The sequence below is a fragment of the Heterodontus francisci genome, chromosome 7 (genome assembly GCF_036365525.1).
Source record: "Heterodontus francisci isolate sHetFra1 chromosome 7, sHetFra1.hap1, whole genome shotgun sequence".
NCBI lineage: Eukaryota > Metazoa > Chordata > Chondrichthyes > Heterodontiformes > Heterodontidae > Heterodontus > Heterodontus francisci.
In genome coordinates this window covers 14,527,932-14,553,819 of record NC_090377.1, presented here as the reverse complement: position 1 = coordinate 14,553,819, position 25,888 = coordinate 14,527,932, and the positions used below count along the sequence as shown (strand labels likewise).

At 45.3% G+C, this 25,888-nt stretch overlaps 1 long non-coding RNA gene across 1 annotated transcript in view; it reads left to right on the top strand.

Annotated features, from left to right (window-relative positions):
- The first annotated feature begins 20,536 nt into the window (after window positions 1-20,536).
- LOC137371676 (uncharacterized) overlaps window positions 20,537-25,888 on the top strand; it is a 34,474-nt gene continuing 29,122 nt past the window's right edge. The window contains exon 1 of the long non-coding RNA XR_010975265.1: window positions 20,537-20,622. This is a non-coding gene — a long non-coding RNA (uncharacterized lncRNA). The remainder of the gene's footprint in view (window positions 20,623-25,888) is intronic.

The window sequence follows — 25,888 nt, the reverse complement described above, 5'->3', positions numbered from 1 at the left end:
GGAGAGGAGACTTCACAGGTTTTCCCAGCGGGGGCCCTCCGTGGGCCACAGATTGCCCATGGAGGAGGCTGCTCCCCCCCCACCCTGCCCCACCCCGCAAGCCCACAGGGAGGTCGTCTTGTTTTACTGGATGACCTCCCGTGGGGCGGAGGCCCACCCCTCCAACCCCGCTGCTGGTTACATCCCAGCAGCAGCAGAAAGAGGCCCTCAAGTGGCATCTGGGAAGGAAGACTGTCTTCGGCCGATCCTGTCCCTGACAAAATTGCGTTGCGACGGGGAGGCAACAGGCTCTCCGCGACCCCCACCCTCCCAACCCCTGTCACAAATCTATGTGCCCTCCCACCTCTGAACCCATCTCTGGGGGCCCAAAAAATTCAGCCCGTCATGTCTCAAATTACTCCTATACTGGGTCCCAATATGTCATTTTCCAAAAGGAATCTATCTGATTTGTACTTGAATGAAGCAATACTAACTGCTTCCACCATCACCCTCACAAACCTGCTTCATAGATTGATCACTCACTCACCGCAATACTTTTACCGCAGATTTGTTTTGAATTTAACCCCCCCTTCAAGTGTGGGCCATGTCCCCTAGTTTTATTCTTCTGGACAAGGTGGCATTGTCTACAAAATTCAGCACTTTAAAATCCTAACAACAACTATCCTATCACATCTCAATCTTCCATTTTCCAGTGACAGGATACTCAATTTACATAATCATTCCTCACAATCCAATCCTCTCACTTGTCCTCATTGCTCGCTCCCGTATTCTTTCATTAGACATCCCTGTTCTTCTTTAAACAATGCTGTGGGATCTTTTACCCTCAGCTGAGAGGGCAGAGTTTAATGTCTCATCTGAAAGAATGGCACTTTGGACAGTGTAGCACTCCCTCAGTGCAGCAGTGGAGTGTCAGCCTGGATTACTTGCTCAATTCTCTGGCGCAGGGTTCAAATCCAGAACCTTCTGGCTCAAAGGAAACAGCAAACATCAGGCTGGGACAGGAAACTGCAAATAATCTTTTCACAGCAGTTAATGAATGCTGTACAGTTAGCGAGTACTGCCAAAATAAATGTTAGTTTTGATGGAATAATAAAGTGAATTAAAAGCCATGAGTTCCAGAGAAGTGTTACTTAAAGTGTGGCTTTCAGAGTCTGGAAGGCTTTCAGCAGATTTAAAGGTGCTTTTTGATGTCAGAGAAGGTTTCTGGAAGGGAACTGGTTTTCTGACGCATAACCTCCTTCCTCCTCCCCCTCCACCCCCCCCCCCCACACACATCTGCCATTTACCTAGCGACATTCTCCATCCCTTTTATTAATATTCATTCCCAGGATGAGGATGTTGCTGGCTAGGCCAGCATTTATTGCCCATCCCTAGTTGCCACTTGAGAAGGGTCCGAAGAAGGGTCACTGACCCGAAACGTTAACTCTGCTTCTCTTTTCACAGATGCTGCCAGACCTGCTGAGTGGTTCCAGCATTTCTTGTGTTTATTTCAGATTTCCAGCATCCGCAGTATTTTGCTTTTATAATAATCTGGGAATGTGGGTTCAAATCCCACCACAGCAGATGGTGAAATTTGAATTCAATTAAGAATAAATCTGGGATTAAAAGCTAGGCTAATAATGGCCTTGAAACCATTGTTGTAAAAACTCATCTGGTTCACTAATACTCCTTAGGGAAGGAAATCTACTGGTCTGGCCTACATGTGACTCCAAACCACAGCACTTGGTTGACCCTTAAAGGCCCTCTGAAATGGCTTACCAAGCCATTCAGTTCAAGGCCAATAAATGCTGGCCGAGCCAGTGACACCCACATCCCATAAAAAAACAAACACCACTCCTGAATGTTAAAAATCAGCCTTACTTTTGCAAAAAGGACACTGGGTGAAGGGAGATAAGACACCAGACATATGAAGCCAACCTCATCTGAACACAGGGCGGCACAGTGGCGCAGTGGTTAGCACCGCAGCCTCACAGCTCCAGGGACCCGGGTACTGCCTGTGTGGAGTTTGCAAGTTCTCCCTGTGTCTGCGTGGGTTTTCTCCGGGTGCTCCGGTTTCCTCCCACAAGCCAAAAAGACTTGCAGGTTGGTAGGTAAATTGGCCATTATAAATTGTCACTAGTATAGGTAGGTGGTAGGGAAATATAGGGACAGGTGGGGATGTTTGGTAGGAATATGGGATTAGTGTAGGATTAGTATAAATGGGTGGTTGATGTTCGGCGCAGACTCGGTGGGCCGAAGGGCCTGTTTCAGTGCTGTATCTCTAATCTGAACACAATGCAAATTTAGGGGCCATCAATGTAAGACAGTCACTAATAAATCCAATAAGAAATTGAGGAGAACTTCCTTCTTCAGAAATTGGGGAGAATTTGGAATTCACTACTACATGGAGTAGTTGAGGCAAACAGCATTCACAGGGAAGCCCAATAAGTAAACCAGTTATGCTGATAGGTTAGATGAAGTCTGCAGAAGTTCCTATGGGCTACACCAGCATGGACCAGTCTGTTTCCATGTTTCTAATTTTATTAAGCCAACACACCACTGAGCTGTAAGTCAAGCAAAGCTCATGTCAGATTGTGGGAGAGGGGTTCCTGTTGAAAGTTATGGTTAAGGCACATTGTCGAACCAAGGTAGAGGGAATCTGAAGCTAAGCTGTGCTTTACTTGACCTGGAAGTGGCTGCAAAGTATCCAAAATGGACAGTGTTCCATTTTTCAGTGTTGACGTCCCTCAGCACAATGGTCTTGAACCTTCATTCTGGCAACATCAATTTTCCCACTTCTCGCTAGCTTTCCTCCCTCAGTCTTTGCTCTTCCCTTCTTCTCCTGAAGCTGTTGACCCTCTCATTGAGGTTTATGATTTGGCAGGTCATGGTTGCTGTTGGGAACCCTTGCTTAAATGGCCGTTGTTCATGGCTAGGCTTTAGCAATGTGCTGCTGGGACTGTTTGAGTGGGAGTGGGGGAGGGGCAGCTCTTCATATCTCCAACTCCTTTTGATCTAATATTGACATCTGTTGGTGCAAGTACTTTTCAGCTGAAGTGTTGGGGTTGCAGCTGGAAAGTGATCGGGAACCTTGGCTGATTCCCCTCCTCTCCGCCTCACCCCGCCGCCCCCCAATGTCTGGACACTGAGGTCGATTCCAATTCCACCACTGCTACCCTGGCTGGGATTAAATGATTCAGTACAGCCCAAGAACTTGTCCCTGGAGCCTTGTAGGCTCAGAACCCCAGTAGATGGTGCATTTACCACAGCCACCCCCAGTCCCCCCCCACCCCCCACCCCCCCCCCCCCCCACCCCCAGTCCCACCCCCAGTCCCCCCCCACCCCTCTCGGGGCCATTGGGAGTAACTATATCAGGGCAGAAAAAGGATGAATGTTTAGTGATGACGTTTTTGTCAGCTGTCCAAGTGAAGCTGACAAAATCCTTTTTGGCTTCCTGTTGTTTCAGAAGCATGGAGCGAGGATGATACTTTCCAGAGCGTGACTGCATTCGATTGGCTGCTAAGTGCGGTCGATGTTTGTTATTTAATACATTCCATGAAGTGTTTATGTGAGAGTTGGGCCCATATGAAAATCATTTCTAGCCATTAAATAGTGAGTTATCTGTGGCAAAGATCTCCTGTTACTGTGGAGCAGCCCAAACACAAACACAATGTGGTCAGTTAATGGCAAACAGCTATTCGCTTAAGGAGATTCTAAGTAACTCATTGTTAAACTCAAAAAGTCATATTTCTAAATCATCTTTGTGGCTTGGTTTCTCCCTCAGTGCATGTTGTGAATTTACTAACTGCCTACAGTTACTGCATTCAACAGCCTCTCCCCGTTGTAATCAAAGGAACGGGAGGAGGCCATTCAGCCCCTCAAGTCTGGTCCCCCATCCAATTAGATCATGGCTGTGCTGTATCTTAACTCCACCTACCCGCCTTGGTTCCACACCCCTTAATACTCTGACCTAACAAAAATCTATCAGTCTGAGTTTTGAAATTTTCAATTGACCCCCAGACTCAACAGTGTTTTGAAGGGAGAGTTCCAGATTTCCACCACCATTTGTGTGAAGAAGTGTTTCCTGATATCACCCCTAGCTCTAATTTTAAGGTTAGGCTCACTTGTTCTGGACTCCCTCCCACCAGAGAAATTAGTTTCCAACGACCCTACCGACTCCTTTAATTATCTTAATCACCTCATCCTTTTCTATTTAGTTAATGCGGCTATTGTCTTCCCTCCTTGTTCAACTTTAGTTTCAAATAAACCATCCTACTACCACCCTCCGCATTCCCCTCCACCTAAATCGTCACTGAGTTGTAATCAAGACTCATTCATTGTTTCTTACTCACACTGCTTCTTTTCGAAGGACCTCAAGCCCTTTCTCAGTTGGGCCAACGTATCAAGGGTTACGGAATCATGGTGGGTAGATGGAGTTAAGATGCAGTACAGCCATGATCTAATTGGATGGGGGACCAGACTTGAGGGGCTGAATGGCCTCCTCTTGTTCCTATGTTCCTAAGCCTGCAGAACCCCTCAGCTCCATCAGTTTCCCCTTCTTCCCACAATCTACAGGCTTAGAGATTTTGGTGTCAATGGACAATTTGCAGCTTTTCCGGTGCACTGTTGTCCTGTTGAGTGTGATGGATGGGCCAGGTATCCAGGTATGGTTGGTCCTTCTCTTCCCGACTGTTTCCAATGCACCTTGTTCTGTGCAGAGGCTCTGTAGGAACAGGAGTAGGCCATTCGGCCCCTTAAGCCTTCTGTTCAGGCATTCAATGAAGTCATAACTGACCAGTACCTCAACCCAATTTTGCTGCTTTAACTCCATAGCCCTTAATACTCTTACCTAACAAAATATCTATCCCCAAACAAAGACACTGGCAACAGATGGAGCTTCAACAGGGAGGAGGAGACCCTCATTCTCCACCTGATGAAATAGGTGAGGCCGAACTGTTGGTTGAGAGCTGGACTGTACCACTGGGCTGGGGATGGGGGAATAGACTACCATTGGGCTGTACCATTGGGCAGTACCACTAGCCTGGGGGCTGGGTTGTACCATTGGGCTGGGAGCTGACTTGCCCAAAGCCAGAACTAAATAACTACTCTAAAACCAAATGGCAACAACCATCATCACTCAGATTGTGAGTTAGTACATGCACTTTACATCAGCTGTGGTTCAGTGGGTAACATGTTTGCCATGGAATAAGATGGTTCCGGGTTCAAGTCCCACTCCAGGACTGAAGCACAAAATCTATGCTCATGTAGTAATGATAGAGTGCTGTTTTGTCAGAGGTGCCATATTTTGAATGACATATTAAACCGAGGCCCCATCTGTCCTCTCAGTTGGATGTAAAAGATCATGTGGCACTGTTTCAAAGAAGAACAGGGGAGATTTCTTGGGTGTCCTGGCCAATATTTATCCCTAAAAGCAGATGATTTGGTCATTATCACATTGTTATGGGTGGGAGTTTGCTGTGCACAAATTGGCTGCAGTGTTTTCCACATTACAACAGTCACTGCACTTCAAAGGTAGTTCATCACTTTTAAAGCGTTTTGGGATGTCCTGAGGTTGTGAACGGTGCTACAAGTCTTTCATGCTTTTAATTTATTCATTGGATATGAGTGTCACTGGCGAGGTCAGCATTTATTGCCCATCTCTAATTGCCCTCGAGAGGGAGGTGATGAGCTGCATTCTTGAACCACTGCAGCCCATTGTAGCAGCTTTTGATACAAAAAAGTGATTTGCTAATCCAATTCAGGAGGACATTGACCACATTGCAGTGGATCTGGATTAATATACAGCCAGATTGGATAAGGTTTCCTTCCCTAAACGGCATGGTACATCCAGGTGAGAAAGGTGTCTTGGGGTCCCTTTCAGCCTTCACCTGGGTCTTACTGTAACAGGGTTTAATTTTAAACACACCGTGTTTTGAGCTCCCCCTTGGTGAATCCTTGTTCACCGCTTTCCAATTATAAGGCAAAGAAATGAGCACAAACAGGCTTTCTTAGGTTTAGAGAAGAAAAGTGAAATTTATTAAAACTTAAACTCTAATTCGGTTGATGCCTATGGATACACAGCGCGCCCACACTGGCATGCATATGCGATATACACACACAAATAGAGATAGAAACGAGCAGAAGAAAAATGAAGTGGAGAGGTTTAAGGCAATATCTGAAGAGTTTCTTTATGATGGTTCTACAAGCTCACTGGAGAATCCTTTTGTAGGCAGATCTTGCTTTTTGTTGGGGCCCGGTGTTCTCCGTAAGCCTGTTCACTGTAGGAGACTTTTCTGTCTTTGGGGTTCATGTGTATTCAATGGATTCCGAAGCTGGTGAGAAAGTGATGGGAGCAGACAGGCAGAGAGAAGGTCTGCTTCAATCCTGCAACAGCCAGTTAGTCATGTGACCACTTCTGACGTTGTGGATTGTCTTGTCCTAGCAGAGCTGGGAATGTCTCCTCTACACACAATACCTGGTGATCAAAGGTTCATTGTGGGTTAAATTGGAGCAGAGAATAGTCCCTTTGTCATTTCAAGCACTGTCTGTTAATATGCGAGAATGTCTTTCCAGCCAGTTTGGCAGCCCTTGTAATAGGCCTTCTCTTCTTCCCAGCAACAATTTGAAGTTTTAATGTCCATGTGGCAAATAATGTGCCTCATTCTTGGCAGATGGGGGCCTGCACGATAGACATTAGAGAAGATTTTTTTAATGACAATCCAATAACTTCATGATCACGAATTAAATCTGGCGTTTTTGTATATCAATGATAATCAACTGATTATCTGGCGCAGCGGTTAGCCTCACAGCTCCAGGGACCTGGGTTCGATTCTGGGTACTGTCTGTGCGGAGTTTGCAAGTTCTCCCTGTGACCGTGTGGGTTTCTGCCGGGTGCTCTGGTTTCCTCCCACAGCCAAAGACTTGCAGGTTGATAGGTAAATTGGCCATTGTAAATTGCCCCTCGTGTAGGTAGGTGGTAGGAGAATGGTGGGGATGTGGTAGGGAATATGGGATTAATGTAGGATTAGTATAAATGGGACTTAGTAGTTGGCAGGAAAAAAGACAGAGGCGCAAGGGGAGAGCCAACTGTGCAACAGCCCCAACAAACAAATTTCTCTGCAGCACCTGTGGAAGAGCCTGTCACTCCAGAATTGGCCTTTATAGCCACTCCAGGCGCTGCTTCACAAACCACTGACCACCTCCAGGCGCGTATCCATTGTCTCTCGAGATAAGGAGGCCCAAAAGAAAAAAATAAAGTATAAATGGGTGGTTGTTGGTCGGCACAGACTTGGTGGGCTGAAGGGCCTGTTTCAGTGCTGTATAACTCTATGAATTTTAAAACCCCTAGCTGCCATAGTGGGATTTGAATTTATCATCCTAGATCATTAGGCTTTGATTGACTAGACCACTCTGCTTTCATCTCCAACTAAGGCTGTAATGAGTATGATGGGCCAAATGGCCTGCCTCTGTGTTATACACTCTATGGGGGCGGGGGGATTTTATATAGGTGACGGGTATCTCGGCCAGCGGCTGAAGAGCCAACAAGAGCCTGCTGCATTACATGCCAATTAGGCACTTAAGCGGCCAGTGGTGGGCCTTCCCTGGGGTTAAGGAACCCGGTGACAGAAGTCCTGCCCGCTGAGAGCTGTCGGCCAATCAGAGGCCAGCAGCTCTTTTACTGAGCAGCGCCACCACGGAGGGAGTGTCTGCTGCTGGTAATGCACCCACTGGAGGCCTTGGATTGTTGAGGGACCCAGGCCACAGGTGAGGGGCTTTGCAGGATGGGGGTCGTGGGTGAGGGGTTTGTAGGGGGGGGGTCACGAGCAAGGGGAGGGGGGTGGCTCTCAACAGGACCCTCCCTACCCGATGCCGAGTCCCTCGATCAAGCACTAGGTGCCTTTTAACGAGGAACCCCCCTCCCCAACCCCGAGCGGGCAGGTAACTCTGCACGGGTTTGCTTAGTATGCTGCCCGTGTGATGATGGCCAGCCCGTTGCTGGGCTAATACCGGCGGTGATAGGATGAGGCCCTTAATTGGGCATTAATTGCCCATTTGGGCGGCACAGTGGCGCAGTGGTTAGTACCACAGCCTCACAGCTCCAGCGACCTGGGTTCGATTCTGGGTACTGCCTGTGTGGAGTTTGCAAGTTCTCCCTGTGTCTGCGTGGGTTTTCTCCGGGTGCTCCGGTTTCCTCCCACAAGCCAAAAGACTTGCAGGTTGGTAGGTAAATTGGCCATTATAAATTGCCCCTAGTATAGGTAGGTGTTAGGGAAATATAGGGACAGGTGGGGATGTGGTAGGAATATGGGATTAGTGTAGGATTAGTATAAATGGGTGGTTGATGGTCGGCACAGACTCGGTGGGCCGAAGGGCCTGTTTCAGTGCTGTATCTCTAAACTAAACTAAACATCTAAAAGCCTCAATCGGCGACAGGGCAGGAAGGCCATTCATGGGCCATCCCACCACGGACTTAATTGAGGTGGAGGGGAGAAGGTGGCGGGGTCCTCTCCAGCACCATCCTGCCTGATTAAATGCTTTCCTGCCTCCAAACTTGACACGGAGGAGAGCAGAAAATCCCGTCCTATGATTCTATAATCTGTGCTGATTTTGAAAGCAGGTCTGTGTTCAGCACTCCTACAGTGTGACTCCCTCTCTGATGAACTCAGTAGGGGCAATCTCACAGCTACCCGCAGTGAGTGATTATCCCATCCATCGCCAGCGCACGACTCCACTCAACGTCCTCCCCACAAACTTGCCTCTCTGCTGGCCTTACAAGATCTTTCCCTCAATCCCTGTTAAATTCCACTTTAACCCAGTGGCTGACCCCACAATCAATTATTGTTAACCATTGTTCAAGTAACAACACACAGGAAGCTAATTTAACATAAAAATAGTGGACAGTTTACAAGAGGCCCAACTCCACGGGACGTAGGGGAGATGGGGCGGGGGAATCTTCACACTGCGAGTTCCGATAAAACACGGGGCAAGCAAGGGGCATAGAAGGGAAGGAATATCACAGGAGTATTGGAATTGGCAGGGATTCAGGGACAGGACCGAGAGCAGTGACAGGTACAAGAACTGGCCAGCAGAGGGTGCGGTGGATTGAACTCCAGGAGAGGGGAAGGGGAACAACAAGGATTGAGGCAGGAAAGGATAAACGTTGTGTGGGGAGGGGACAAACAGGTGGAGAGTGTCCATGCTTCAAGAAAGGAAGAAGGATCTTGCATTTATATAGCACCTTTTCATGACATTCCAAAGCACGTTGCAGCCACTGAAGTACTTTTGAAGTGCAATCACTGTTGTAATGGAGGAAAGTTTTGCCAATTTTTACACACCAAGCTCCCACAAACAGCTTTGTGATTGCCTGTTTTTTAAATGATGTTAGTTGAGGGATAAATATTGGCCCAGGAAGAACTCTCCAGGTCTTCCTCGAAATAGTACTATGGGATCGCTCACATCTACCTGAGAGGACAGACAGGGTCTCAGATTTACAGCTCATCCAAGAAACAGCATCGCTGACAGTGCAGCACTCCCTCAGAGCATCATCCTAGATTACATGCTTAAGTCTCTGGTGTGGGGCCTGAAACCACAACTTTCCGACTCTGAGCCACAGACTAAGAGTTTTGATGCTTTGAAAATTTCAAAGAGAAACTGCAGATGCGTATAACCAAGTTTGGGAGTGGGGAATTCCATTCCCATTGCAACTGTCCGCTTCCCATCCAGCAGTATTAACTAGGAAAGTAAAAGCAAACAGGGGTGAAATGTGGGTGGGGAGGAGGAGTTTGTGGAGAGGAGGGGGCTCATTTTCTCCCCTCTTGTGATTTCCCTCCTATGAATGTTTTCTCCATATCTCCCAAGGATTTTAACTCCTTTTCTCGATACCGTTGCATGCCTGTACTCTGCATCGTTGCCTGAGTAACATTGCAGCTTGTAGATGGCACACACTGCAGCTACAGTGCCCCGGTCGTGGAGGGATTCCTACATACGAATTAGCAGCAGGAGTAGGCCACTCGGCCCCTCGAGCCTGCTCCGCCATTCAATAAGTTCATGGCTGAACTGATTACTCCACATGCCTGATAACCTTTCACCCCCTTGCTTGTCAAGAATCTATCTACCTCTGCCTTAAAAATATTCAAAAATATTCATGCCTGACACCCACCTTCCGCTATTCCACTGTGCAGGCCCTCGCAAAGCTGATCCTGTCCTCAGCCATCTTGTACATACCAGCAGGGGGTGATAGGAATCATGGAGCTCTCTATTCCCCTTTTATTTATGAGGTGCTTTTAATGTAATAAAATGTCCCAAGGTGCTTCATAAGCAAAATATGACATTGAGCCACATTAGGAGATATTAGGGCAGTTGGCCAAAAGTTTAACCAAAGAGGTTGGTTTTAAGCAGTATCTTGAAGGTGGAAAGAGAGGTGGTGAGGTTTAGGGAGGGTATTCAAAAGCTTAGGGCCCAGGCAGCTGAAGGCATGGCCACCAATGGTGGAACGATTAAAATCAGGGATGCTCAAAAGACCAGAATTAGAGGAGCACAGACATCTCAGAGAGTTGTAGGGGTGGAGGAAATTACGGAGATGGGGAGGGGCCAGACCATGGAGGGATTTGAAAACAAGGATGAGAATTTTAAAGTCAAGGCGTTGTTTAATCAGGTGCCAATGCAAGTCAACAAGGACAGGGTGTATGGATGAGCGGGATTTGGTGCAGTTTTGGATGCCCTCAGGTTTAGGGAGGGATAGTCAAATTAATCAATGTTTAAACGTTCTGGAGCCATCAGTGAACGTCCCATTAGCTTTTAAACAGGCTCTGACCTCGTGTTTTCATTGGTCTTGCGTGAATTCATCACAGTGAGGGAGGTTCGTTCCACCAAATAGAACACTTTCCATTTTAGGGACTCACTAACAGCAAAGGTCAAACTTATGACTCCCCTTGTTCTCTTCTTCCTAGCTCATCCACAGGCAGTGTATATATCAGGGAGATGGGCAGAGGTGTGTCTGCTGCCACCTATTAGTGGGAAACAAAGGGGACCTACAGCAGAAAGATAACTTCTCAAAATCAGATCGGCTTAATTATTGCCAGAATTTTCCTCTATTTGAAGTTCCTTTGTACAGCTGTTGAAAGAGAGTAAGAGGAATTCCGTGAAGCTTCTGAACAGGGCCCTAGTTCCCTATTGATTCGGTTTCACCTAACAAAATGTTACAACCAATTAAACATTTAATAACAATTCCACTTAAAAAATGACTTTGTTGTGGTTTGTATACAGCATTTGAAAAATGTGTGTCATCTTGATGGCCGCCACCCCAATAGATGTGAAGGTGCAGAGAGGTTCTGATGTGGTATCAGATGTGGTATTTCTTCAGCTTTTTGTGGTTTAAGCTGCACTTGTCTTGGAATTAGCCTTGTGGGAAGATTTTGAGGTTAGAAAAAATGTTTGTTAGGGATTTTTCTCATTCAGCTTCCTAAAGTCGCTGACATGTTTTTTTATCCGTTCATGGGATGTGGGCGTCACTGGCCAGGCCAGCATTTATTGCCCATCCCTAATTGCCCTTGAGAAGGTGGTGGTGAGCTGCCTTCTTGAACCACTGCAGTCCATGTGGGGTAGGTACACCCACAGTGCTGTTAGGAAGGGAGTTCCAGGATTTTGACCCAGCGACAGTGAAGGAACGGCGATATAGTTACAAATCAGGATGGTGTGTGACTTGGAGGGGAACTTGCAGGTGTTGGCATTCCCAAGCATCTGTTGCCCTTGTCCTTCTAGGTGGTAGATGTTGTGGGTTTGGAAGGTGCTGTCGAAGAAGCCTTAGTGAGTACGTTGCATCTTGTAGATGGTACACACTGCAGCTACAGTGCCCCGGTACTGGAGGGAGTCCTACATACGAACATATGAATTAGGAGCAGGAGTAGGCCACTCAGCTCCTCGAGCCTGCTCCGCCATTCAATAAATTCATGGCTGAACTGATTTCTCCACATTTCCACCTGCCCCTGATAATCTTTTGCCCCTTTGCTTATCAAGAATCCATCTACCTCCGCCTTAAGAATATTCAAAGACTCTGCTTCCACTGCCTTTTAGGAAGAGAATTCCAAAGACTCACGACCCTCTGAAAGAAAAAATTTCTCCTCATCTCTGTCTTAAATGGGCCACCCTTATTTTTAAACAGTGACCCCTAGTTCTAGATTCTCCCAAAGGGGAAACATCCTTTCCACATCCTCCCTGTCAAGACCCCTCAGGATCTTATATGTTTCAATCAAGTCGCCTCTTACTCTTCTAAATTCCAGCGGATACAAGCCTAGCCTGTCCAATCTTTCCTCATAAGACAACCCACCCATTCCAGGTATCAGTCTAGTAAACCTTCTCTGTACTGCCTCCAACACATGTACATCCTTCCTTAAATAAGGAGACTAATACGGTACACAGTACTCCAGATGTGGTCTCACCAATGCCCTGTATAGCTGAAGCATAACCTCCCTACTTTTGCAAAAGCGAAATACTGCGGATGCTGGAAATCTGAAATAAAAACAAGAAATGCTGGAAATACTCAGCAGATCTGGCAGCATCTGTGGAGAGAGAAGCAGGGTTAACGTTTCAGCTCAGTGACCCTACTTTTGTATTCAATTCCCCTCGCGATAAACAATAACATTCTATTAGCTCTCCTAATTATGTGCTGAACCTGCATACTGACCTTTTGCAATTCATGCACTAGGACACCCAGATCCTTCTGCATCTCAGAGCTCCATTTAGATAATATGCTTCTTTTTTATTCTTCCTGCCAAAGTTGACAATTTCACATTTTCCCACATTATCCTCCATTTGCTAGGTCTTTGCCCACTCACTTAACCTATCTATATCCCTTTGTAGAGCCCCCTTATGTCCTCTTCACAAGTTACTTTCCTACCTATCTTTGTGTCATCAGCAAATCTAGCAACCATACCTTCGATCCCTTCATCTAAGTCCTGTTGGACTTTGGTTCTGCAGACAACGTCAGTCCTCTTCTCAAGAGGCCATTTTCATGCATGAGCTTGAGGTGGCAAACATCTTCAATTATCGACTGGGGAAGGCCTCACAGCTGAAGCTGTTTGTTACTTTTCCAGTACTCTAGCTTTGCCAAACCTGATTGATGGATATCAATAAAGAGACGCATTCTCTCTCATACCTTCAGGGCACATCAAGCCATGAGGTAAAGCTTTGCTTTTTGATGGCCGAGAAACATTAATTATTTCTAAGAAAGGCAGAAGGTGGCAAACTTGACTTTCCAGTCAGGAGATATTTGTGGAATATTTTGTGCAACAAAATCACATAACACCTGCTGATAAGGAAGACCATTCAGTCATTCTTTACTGATCTGATGCTTCAGTTACATACAGTCTCAGACAAAAAAAAGAAAGAACTCCATTTATATAGCGCCTTTCATGACCTCTGGACATTGCAAAGTTTCACAGCCAATAATGTACGGTTTGAAGCATAGTAACTGTTGTAATGTAGGAAACGCAGCAGCCAACTTACCTGCAGCAAGATTCCACAAACAGAAATGTGATAATAACCAGATAATGTTATTTGAAGGATAAATATTGGCCAGGACACCAGGGAGAACATCCCTGTTCTTCTTTGATCTATTATCTGTGGGATTTTTCATCTCCAGCTTGGCAGACAGGGTCTCAGTTTAACATTGCATCTCATACAGGGCATCTCCAACAGTGCTCAGGAGTGTTAGCCTAAATTCTGCATTTCAGTCTCTTTAACTTGAACCAACAACCCCTTTAATTCAAAGACAAGAGTGCTACCCACTGAGCCACAGCTGACACCCAATGCCATAGCAAGTAGCCTATAGGCACTTGTCTAATGGATGTTTCAATTATAATGTATCCTTCTCAGTGCTGCATTAAAAAAACATGATGGGGGACAAAACCAGTTAAAACATTCCACCACATTGGAGCAGTAGCTCACGCAGAAGAAGCACTTTGACTCCTAATTCACTGGGGTCAAAAGTTCAATTCACTAGGCTGCTGATGATGTCCAGCCACTTACCTCTGTTGGCTGGGTTCTGTCAGGTTCTTGGATTAAGCTACTAGATGATGGAGGATTGCTTTAACATTCACTCCCTCCACCACTGGTGCCGTATGAACTAGCTACAAGATGCACTGCAGTAACTCACCAAGGCTTCTTCGACACCACCTTCCAAATGTGGTTGACTCTTAAATGCCCTCTGAAATGGCCTAGCAAGCCACTCAGTTCAAGGGCAATTAGGGATGGGCGATAAATGCTGACCTAGCCAGCGACGCCCACATCCCACGAATGAATAAAAAAAAACCTGCGACTTCTATCACCTAGGAGGACAAAAGCAGCAGGCACATGGAAACAGCACCACCTCCAAGTTCCCCTCCAAGTCACATGCCATTCCGACTTGGAAATATATCACCGTTCCTTTATCGTCGCTGGATCAAAATCCTGAAACTCCCTCCCTAACAGCACTGTGACAGCACCTTCACCACATGGGCTGCAGCGGTTCAAGAAGGTGGCTCATCACCATCTTCTCAAGGGCAACTAGGGATGGGCAATAAATGCTGGCTTTGCCAATGATGCCCACATCCCGAGAATGAATTAAAAAAACGCAGTATAATGTGGAAGCAACGTGTTCCATATTTGAGCAAAGGGAACACAAACATGGAGCTACTTTAGAATAACTGTACACAGCAAGATCCCACAAAAAACAGTGACCAGTGAACCTGCTTCATAAGGGATGAATGTTGGTTGGGACATGTTAGAAAACTTCCTGCTCTGGTGGCATCTTATTTACAACAGCCGCCAAGACAAGCAGAAAATGGGTCAGTTCAAATCCTGACCAGTGCTCCCAATTTCACAGTCAGCAGGTGCTGGTAATAATTCTACTCATGCCATTTACACCTCCTCATTGCCCTGTAATGTTAACTCCATTTCTCTCTTCTCAGATTCCACCTCATCTGCTGAGTATTTCCAGCATTTTCGGTTTGTATCGCAGATTTCCAGCATTTTGTGATCGTTTAACATCCTACCTAAATACACCAGCAGTGTCAGCCTGGGTTATGTGCTGAAGACCTAGAGCAGAGCTCAAACCCAGCACAGGTGTGACGGGCTGAATGGCCTCCCTTCTGTGCTATATGAACCCACACAATTTTCTGACTCACCCATGAATGAACTGCCATCTGAGTCAAGCTGACACATGGAAATCATTTTGCTCCTCCTAACTCACCTTTGGATTGTCCTGGCCACGCACAGTAAGAGCCACATTGTCTGTGGAGAAGCCTGTGACTCAGATTATCATAGAATTATAGACTAGTATAGCACAGAAGGAGGCCATTCGGCCCACCGAATCTGCATCGGCTCTTTCAAAGAGCAATCCAGTCAGTTCCACTCCCCCACTCTTCCCCCATATCCTTGCAACTTTTTTCTTTTAAGTATTTATCTAATTCCCTTTTGAATCTGTATCCACTACCCTTTCAGGCAGCACATTTCAAATCCTAACCATCCATGGTGTAAAAACTTTTCCTGTCTCCTCTGGTTCTTTTGCCAATCATTTAAATCTGTTCCCGCTGGTTATCCATCCTTCAGCCATTGGAAACAGTTTATCTTTATTTTCTCCATCTAAACTGTTCATTATTTTAAACCCGTCCAACAAATCTCCTGTCAACCTTCTCTGCTAAGGACTTCAACCTTCCTTTCTCACAGATTCACCAGAATGATGATAGGGCTAATATGGTTACATTACAAGGACAGGTTGTATAGACTAGGCTTGATTTATCTCGGATATAGAAGATTAAGGGATGATCTAATTGAGGTGTTTAAGATGATTTAAGGGGTGTTGTTAGGGTAGACAGAGAGAAACTATTCCTCTGTGGAGGGAAATCTAAAACAACAGGGCATAATCTTAAAATTAGAGACAGGACTTTCCGGGCTCGCACTTCAGGAATCACTTATTCTCACAAAAGAAAGAAAGATAGACTTGCATTTATATAGCGCCTTTCATTACCTCAGAATGCCTCAAAGTGCTTCACAGTCAATGAAGTACTTTTGAAGTGTATAGGAACAAAGTGTAGTGGAAAGCTGGAACCCTCTGCCCCAAAACCTGTTGATGCTGGGAGGGGTCAGATGAAAATTTCAAGCCAAGATGCATAGATTTTTGTTCGGGAAGGATATTAAGGGATATGGACTTAAGGCTGGTAGATGGAGTTAAGATACAGATATGCCATGTTTGCTTTCGTTTAGCAGCTGTTCATGATCCTGCCAGTCACACCTTCTCTCGATACTCTTTTGTTTCTTTATCCCATTACCACTCCCTTTGGCTCTGCGCCTCCAACTCTTTTGTCATTTAATGTCTCCCATTTTCTATCCTATCACATTCCTTCCCTTTGTTCTTTTTTCTACCCTCCCCCATTTCACCTGCTTAAAACCTATGACGTTTCCAGCTTCCCCAAGTTTTGATGAAAGGTTATTGACCTGAATCATTAACTCTGTTTTTCTCTCCATGGATGCTGCCAGACCCGTCAAGTATTTTCTGTTTTTATTACAGATCAGCCATGATCTAATTGGACGGCAGAACAGACTCGAGGGACTGAATGGTCTCCTCGTATTCCTATGTTCCTAAGCATCAGGACCCTTCATGCATTGTTAGGTGACAGAGCGCATCTCTCTCAATCTTTCACATCCATTTTCACATATTGTAGCACAGAACTGTAAATTATAAATTAAGGAATCCATTAGGAAAATGCATTCATCTACTAAATAATGCAGTAGGTTTCACACTGTCCTTTCAACTAGGATTGCAGACTTGAAATCCAGCATGAAAGCTTTCTCCCTGTATAGTCACAATAAGTTAGTTTGCAGGTATAGCAAGTCATTAGGAAGGCAAATGGAATGTTGCTGTTTATTGCAAGGGGAATTGAGTATAAAAGTAGGGAAGTGTTGCTACAGCTGTACAGGGCCTTAGTTAGACTGCATCTGGAGTACTGTGTACAGTTTTGGTCTCCTTACTTAAGAAAGGATAGAATTGCATTAGAAGCAGTTAAGAGAAGGTTCACGGGACTGATTCCTGGGATGAAGGGGTTATCATATAAGGAAATGTCGAGCAGGTTGGGCCTGTCCCCATTGGAGTTTAGAAGAATGAGAGGTGATCTTATTGAAACATATAAGCTCCTGAGGGGACTTGACAGGGCGGATGCTGAAAGGATGTTTTCCCCTGTGGGTGAGACTAGCAATAGGGGACACAGTCTAAAAATTAGGAGTCTCCCATTTAAGACTGAGGTGAGGAGAATATTTTTTCTCTCAGAGGGTTGTTAGGCTGTGGAATTCTCTTCCCTAGAGCAATGGAGGCCGGGTCATTCAATATATTCAAGGCTGAGTTAGACAGATTTTTGATCAACAAGGAGTCAAGGGTTATGGGAAGCAGACAGGAAAGTGGAGTTGAGGTTACAATCAGATCAGCCATGATCTTATCGAATGGCAGAGCAGGCTTGAGGGACCGAATGGCCTACTCCTGCTCCTAATTCTTGTGTTCTTATGGTAAACGTCTGCCTATCGTGCGCTGCCAATGGGCATTGGGCAGGGTGGATTTCCTCTGGCACCATATTTGGAGCTGCAAGAACAGAGAGACCTGCGGGTGTGCACACAGAAATCTTCGAAGGTGGCAGGACAAGGCAGTGAAGGCTTTTAAAAAGGCACGTGGGTTCCTGGGCTTTATAAACAGAGGCAGAAAACAAAAGCAAGGGGATTTATTCTACACCTTTACAAATCACTGGTTAGATCCCAGCTGGAGTAATCTGTCCAATTATGGGCACCACACTGTAGGACAGGTGTCAAAGCCTTGGAGAGGGTGCAGAGGAGAATGGTTCCAGCGATGAGGGGCTTCAGTTTTCTGGTGAGACTGGAGAAGCTGGAACTGTCAATAGGAGATTTAATAGAGGTGTTCAAAATTATGAGGGGTTTTGACAGAGTAGATCATCGCTGGGTCACAATCCTGTATCTCACTCCCTAACAGCACTGTGGGCGTGCCTACACCACACGGACTACAGCGGTTCAAGAAGGAGGCTCACTACCATCTTCTCAAGGGCAATTAGAGATGGGCAATAATTGCTGGCCTTGCCAGCGATGCCCACATCCCACCAATGAATAAAAAAAAGCCTGTTCCCAGCAACCAGGGGACACAGATTTAAGATAATTGGCAACAGAACCAGAGGGAAGCTGAGGTAAAATCTTTTAAACAGCAAGTTATATTATGATCCCGAATGCTGTGCCTGAAAGTCTGATAGAAGCAGATTCAGTGTTTTCAAAAGGGAATTGTCTAGGGCTTCTCTTTATTGTTATTGGACCAGGGAATGTTTTGCTGCAGAGAATGACTGAGGCAGAAACCATTGCATCTTTTAAGGGAAAAAAAGATAAACACTTGAAGCAGAGGAAGATGTAGGTCTAGGCAGAGAGAACAGTGAATAGCTTTGGTTGGTTCTTGCAAAGGGCTGGCACAAATGATGGGCCGAATGGCCTCATTCTGTGCTATGAATGCCGAGACTCCTTTAGTGGAGGTGTTGACCTGCTTATTTGACGTCAAATCGTTTAATGATTTAAGATAAATTTCATACAAAAGTCTTCATTGCTTGTACCCGATTAGGACACACTGTGAATTCACCTTGTTGACTGACGTTGCACAATCCCTGGGTTCGTGATTGTCCAGATACCAGTGATCATTTACTTCCCTTTACAGTTGGTCTCAGGAGCTCTTCCAACGCAGTCCCTGCAGTGATGTCGCCAGTCCTCACTGTTCAAATAAAACAAATCATATGTCTGGATTTAGTGGTAGTAATGATGTTGAAACTGTCGGCAATCGTATTCATTACTCCTCTGAAACTGACAGCAACTTCTGGAATCTGCACATGAGCAGTTAAATACGGAAATCCACATGTTGCTGGCAATGACTCTTTGCTTCCCCAGAGGGTGCACTGTTGAGGTCCGCCCAGTCTGCAATCAATTAGAAATCACTGAGCTGATGAAAACTTGTCCTTTTACATTAATAGTCTCACTGTGAAAACCATTGAAAAAGTTACATCTTGTTGAATGAGGTTTTTAGTGGCATTCTAAGTTCAGAATTTCTTTTATTCATTCATGGGATGTGGGCATCGCTGGCTAGGCCAGCATTTATTGTCCATCCCTAATTGCCATCGAGAAGGTGGTGGTGAGCTGCCTTCTTGAACTGCTGCAGTCCATGTGGGTTAGGTACACCCACAGTGCTGTTAGGAAGGGAGTTGTAGGATTACTGCTAAACACCCTCACCCTCACTAGATCTTTGAGGGCAGCTCTCCTCAAGGTCAGCAGTGACTACCTTTGCTTCACCACTGACCTCAAAATCCAGCCTATAGGATGACATAGAAACATCATTCTGACCAGCTGGTCTATGCCGGTGTTTATGCTCCACAATAGCCTCCTCCCATCTCTCATCAGCTAACTTGATCAATATATCCTTCTTCTCCTTTCTCCTTCATGCGTTTATCTAGCTTCCCCTTAAATGTACCTACGCTATTTGCCTCAACTACTCCTTGTGGTAGTGAGTTCCACATTCTCACCTCTCTTTGGGCAAAGAAGTTTCTCCTGAATTCTCAACTAGATTTATTAGTGACCATTCTTCTATTTACGGCCCCTAGTTCCAGTCTCACCTGCAAGTGGAAACATTTTCCCAACATTTACCCTGTAAAACCCTTATATAATTTTAAAGACCTCTGTCAGGTCACCCCTCAGCCTTCTTTTGCTTTAAGAGCCCCAGCCTGTTCAATAACTTCTTGATAGGTATAACCTCAGATCTAGGGTCATCCTTGTAAATCTTTTTTGCACCTTTATTTATTTATTTAGAGATACAGCACTGAAACAGGCCCTTCAGCCCACCGAGTCTGTGCCGACCAATAACCACCCATTTATACTAGCCCTACAGTAATCCCATATTCCCTATCACCTCCCTACACTAGGGGCAATTTACAAGGGCCAATTTACCTATCACCTGCAAGTCTTTGGACGTGGGAGGAAACCGGAGCACCCGGAGAAAACCCCTTCTCGAGTGCTCTTATACCCTTTTTATATTATGGAGGCCAGAGCTGTGCACAGTACTCTGAGTCTAAACCAAGGTTCTGTACACATTTAGCATAACTTCTCTGCTTTTCAATTCTATCTCTCTGGAAATGGATTACACCAAGTATGGTAAATCGATATTAAAAACAAATTTGAAACGAAGCAAAAATGATACTCTGGAAGTATTTGATATTTTAAGAGAGATATTGATACTCTTTATTTCACTCACATGCTGTGGGAAGGGGACTGTGTGGTGACATTAAACACTGGGTCTTCTTGTAAAAGACAAATGGTTCTTTTTGAAATTGATCGGGCACCAATTGAATGAAAGTGACAACACTAAGCGTTGATTATGAGAGACGTCTTTTCCTGAAGTCACTTCAGTCCCTCGTAATCATCAACCAGCTGGCACCTCCTGCCGAGAAGCAGGTCAGGGATGGGGGAAGGTGGGGGCTCAGAAGCAGCTGGGAGGTGGGTACAACACGAGCAGACTGGAGATAGTGGAAGACCTTGTTTCTAATTGGAGTGGGGTCTTGTCAGTCGTATATCACTCAATAATAAAAGGTAAACATGTCTTGGTATCTCTTTGTGCTGATGAGTAGTTTATATTTATCATTACACTGCTCTATCAAGTATTCTCGATCCAGTCAGACGGAGAGTAAAGTTCACTCTACACTGCTTCATCACATACTCACAGCTCTTTTTCTCTCTATAGCAGGAACAGGCTCGACAGGCTATATGGTTTACTCCTGCTCCTATTACTTATGCTCTTATGTTATGTGTTACATCGGTCACACTCTGTCACTCCGTATTTCTCTCTCTTTCTTTGTTGCTCTACCTCGTTGCGCAGTCTTTTTGTTTTTACATAGAATTACATAGGATTCACAGTACAGAAACAGGCCATTCGGCCCAACTGGTCCATGCCTTTGTTTATCCTCCACACGAGCCTCCTTCCACCTGACTTCATCTCACCCTATCAGGACATCTTTCCATTCCTTCCCCTTATGTGCTCATCTAGCTTCCCCTTAAATGCAACTATGTTATTCACCTCAACCACTCCCTGTAGTAGCGAATTCTACATTCCCACAACTCTCTGGGTAAACAGGTTTCTCATGAATTCCTTATTGGATTTATTAGTCACTATCTTATTTCTTTAATTTATTCATGGGATGTGAGCTTCGCTGTCAAGGCCAACATTTATTGCCCATCCCGAATTGCCCTTGAGGAGGTGGTGGTGAGCTGCCTTCTTGAGTTGCTGCAGTCCATGTGGTGTAGGTATACCCACTGTGCTTTTAGGGAGGGAGTTCCAGGATTTTGACCCAGTAAAGGAATGTTGATATATTTCCAAGTCAGGATGGTGTGTGACTTGGAGGGGAACATGTAGGTGTTGGTGTTCTCATGAGTCTAGTACCCTTGTCCTTCTAGGTGGTCGAGGTCACAGGTTTGGAAGGTGCTGTTGAAGGAGCCTTGGCTGCAGTGCATCTTGTAGATGGTGCACACTGCTGCCATTGGGCGCCGGTGGTGAATGGAGTGAATTATATTTATGGCCTCTTGTTTTGGACAGCTTGTTGTAGGACTGGAGTCACATATTTTCCCAGACCAGGTAAGGACAGCAGGTTTCCTTCCCTCAAGGACATTAGTGAACCAGTTGGATTTTTACGAAAATCTGACAGGCTCATGGTCACTGAGTCCTCAGCAGATGTAGGAGAATTAGTAGGCTTCAGTCTCCAATTTCTCTCGCACCAAGGTTAAACAGAGTGCAGAATGTAGGGATAAGGTAAGGAGCTTATCTAAAACACAAGGGGACAGCAGGGAATGAAGTTATCACAGAATGGGAACTTCCTGAGGTGCTGGCAAACCATCAGCTGAGCCTAACCGGGCCATGTGCATTTCCCAGCCTGTCTGATCAAGCTGAACATGGTTTAAAATATCATTGCACACATGTAGGGCTGATTAAATTCCAGACGTTCACTGATCCCTCTCATACAGCCATAAATGCAACAATTTGGCCTGACCCATTTGCACATGACTGCACCTAGCTTGACCTTATATTACCCCATATTCTCTGCCCTAATGCTCGAGAATGAAGTACCTCAATGACAAAAAGGATTTGCATTTATATAGCACCTTTCATGAGATCCCAAAGTTCTTTATAGTTGATGAAATACTTTTGAAGTAAAGTCACTGCTACTGTGATGTCGGAAACAGAGCAGCCAATTTGAACATAGCAAGCTCCCACAAACAGCAATGTAATAATCACTAGATAATCTGATTTAGAGATGTGGCTGAGGGATGAATTGACCAGGCCACCAGGGATCATTCCCCTGTTCTTCTTCAAACAGGCTTATGGGATCTTTGTTTCCACCTGAAAGGGTAGACAGGATTTTGGTTTGATGTCTCATCTGAAATGCAGCACCTCCAACAATGCAGCACTCCCTCGGTACTGCAGTAAAGATTATGTGCTCAAATTCCTGGCATCGGACTTGAATCCACAAACTCTCAAATCAAAGGGGAAAGTGCTGCCAACTAAGCCACAGCTGACTCTATGATGAGGGAATGGAGTTAAATTGGTTAGCTCCTGAAAATGGACTTGTGGATTTTGATGCATGGTTAATCCACACCCATTCCTTCACGCCAACTTTGTGCTGCCTACTAATTATAATGATTTCTTCATGCAGCCAGCATTATCACGTTTCAGTAAGGGGCCTGACATCATTGCTCGCCTGCACTATGTAAAGCTAGCCTGCCTTTCTCAAAAAGGAGGTGAATTCTCCACTGGAGCAGGTGCTGAGAGTCATCCTACAGGTGAATCTGATCTTGGAAAGAGTGAAGAATGGCTGACTGTGGGACAGCATGGACCCCCCCCAGGTTTTCAGATGCTGCGCCAGAGGTCTTGATGGAGGAGATGGAAAGGAGGAGAAATGTTCTGTATCCATAGTGGGGGGGGCAGGAGGACGCACATGAGAAGGCAATGGGAACAAACAGCCATGCAGGTTGTTAGAGTCTAGCTCTAAGGACTCGGATGCAGTGCCACAGGAAGTTTAATGGCCTCACACGAGTAGTCATGGTTAATGAAGCATTTTCAAATGCCACATCCTACCAATTGCACCATTAGCTTCAACCACTGCTCAATTCACCCCATCGCAAACCTACCAAGAACGTTTATCAATCAGGACTCTCTTTTGGAGGAGAAAGTGGTGCAAAACCAAGGACACAGAAACTAACCGGAAGGGGAGAGAAATGCCTGCGTGTTCGAACCCCGATGGAGGAGACAATGCAAGCCATCATGGGGAGGGCCATTGCTGAGACCTAGCATTGGTGGCGACAATTCCATTGAAGATGATTGTATCCTTATACATACTCTTCCTTTTCACATCACACTGCTGCCTCATCCCTAACTCTCTTCCGATTTACAAGTTATAGATGGTATAATCATACACCGCTTATTTTCTCCTCTCCCCTCACCACAACCAAACCCTTTCTCATTTCAGACACCCAAGTACTGAAGCTTGCCCAGGCAGTGGCGGAAGAGCAGGAAGAGCGTGAAGATGAAAGACACACAGTCTCTCAAGTTCACAGTGGCTCACCAGCCCAGATAATGGCACTGCGTGTAAAGTAGAGGATATTGTCAGGCAAACCCCCACCTGCCAAGACTGAGGCACATATTATTTCGCCACATGAACATTAAAACTTTAAAAATTGCAATCTCTGATTGGAAAGGCATTTCCATGGTAACAGACAATGTTGAAACAATGGAGACTCTGCAGTTGCTCTCCAATACACAGAAGTGGTCAGACTAGTTTTAGTCACATGGCTAGCTGGCTGGGGCAGAGAAATTTGAGCCTCCAACAAGGGATGTGAAGAGCCTGTTCCATATAAGGAACTAGTCACATGACCAACCTGCTGAACTCCCAAACAAAGGAATTGCCAGGCAGAACGCTGTGTGCTCTCCTGGAACTAAGAACACCACTTATCTGCCTACCTATCTCTCAGGGAACTGAAACCATTGAACACTTGAAACTCAATGACAGAAAGGTTTGCCACGTGAACAAAGTTTTAAGAAGATTACAGGGCCTCAACGAAACGCAAGAACATAACTTCAGTTAAGGACGACAGCGAGCTCGAGAAACAGTAACAAGATATTGCCACAAACTGTTCTACTTATCTCTTCTACTCTTTTCTGTCCCTATCTTGCATGTTTATATCAGATGTGCATGCTAGCATGAGCGTGTTATATATCCGCAGGCGTGAACTGTATTAGAGTTTAAGTTTAAGGTTTAATAAATTTCCTCTTTCTGCTTTAAACCAAAGAAAGCCTGTTTGTGCTCAGTTATTTGCCTGATAATTGGAAACTGTGAACACGGATTCACAAAAAGGAGAGCTCAAAACACAGTGTGTTTAAAATGAAACCCGATTACAATAAGACCAGGTGAAGACAGCAAGAGACCCCCTAGACACATTGCTAACCTGGTCGTAACAGAAATTGGGTGCTAGCATCTGGATTGCTACCCACAGACAAAAGAGTGAAAATTGAAGTGGGAAGCTAAAGTGTTCCCAATCAAAAAGAGGAAATCAATACAAGTTTTCTTGTGCTTGTGTGTGATTGTATACTAACATGTCTGCAACTGAAGAGAGTAGCTCTCCAAGCCAGGGTGAAGTAACTTAGGATAAGTTAAAAGCACTGTCTATGGAGGAGTTGAGAAAAATGGCTGAGCAGTGTGGGATCACTGTACATGGCAAGGCTAGGAAGTCTAAACTCATAAAGCTAGTGCCCCACCACTTTTCCCTTGAATCTGACAAAGCAGAAGCAGGGTTAGAAGCAGACCCAGACAGGGTACTGCTAGCAAAGTTACAATTGAAACAAAAGAAACTTGAATTAGAGGAGAAGAAAAGAGAGACAGGAAAAAGAAGAAGCAGGAGAGGGAGAAAGAAAGAGCCTTCCAGAAGGAACGGGAAGAGGAAGAAAGGGCCTTCCAAATGGAACTTGAAGAAAAACAAAGACAGAAGAAGGAATGACAGAGGAGAGAGAGAGAGAAAGGAAATTCCAGAAAGAATGCGAAGAAAGAGAGTTACAGCGGCTTGTGTTAACTAGGGGGTGACAGAGTAACCCTAGTGAAAGCATGGCCAATATGGAGGAGTGCAATTCAGGGCTGGGTACAAGATTGCTAGAACTCGCCCAATTGATTCCAAAATTCAATGAGGAAGATGTGGAAGCATTTCTCGTGTCTTTTGAGAAACTGGCAAGGCAGCTAAAATGGCCAGCTGAGACCTGGTCTCTTTTACTGCAAAGCAAACTAACTGGAAAGGCCCATGAGGTCTATTCCTCGCTACCAGATGAGAATTCATCAAACTATGAACTGACCAAAAATGCTATCCTCGGGGCAAATGAAGCCTATCGCCAAAAGTTTAGAACCCTCAAGAAGCAAGCTAATCAAACTTATCTGGAGTTTGAAAGAAGTAAGCTTTTTACCAGTGGATTAGGGCCTTAAAAATACAGCTCAACTACGATTCTCTCAGAGAAGAAATCCTGTTAGAGGAATTTAAAAGCTCTCTTCCATTCTCAATCAAAACTCATCGAGGAGCAGCGGGTTCAGGTAGCCTGGCAAGCAGCTGTTCGTGCTGATGAATTTCCTTTAATCCGTAAGTCGGTTACCCAGGGGAGAACCTTTCCTGTTCACCCCCACAAATCCAAAAAGGACAAAGGATGGGAAGGCAATCGAAGCCCAGCCAGTCCTGGAAGAGAAAGGAAAGTAGGAGACATAGGGGGCCCTCCTCCAGCCAAAAAGGAAGGTGCTGTGAGCAAGAGTGAGACCCGGGGACCTGTGTGCTT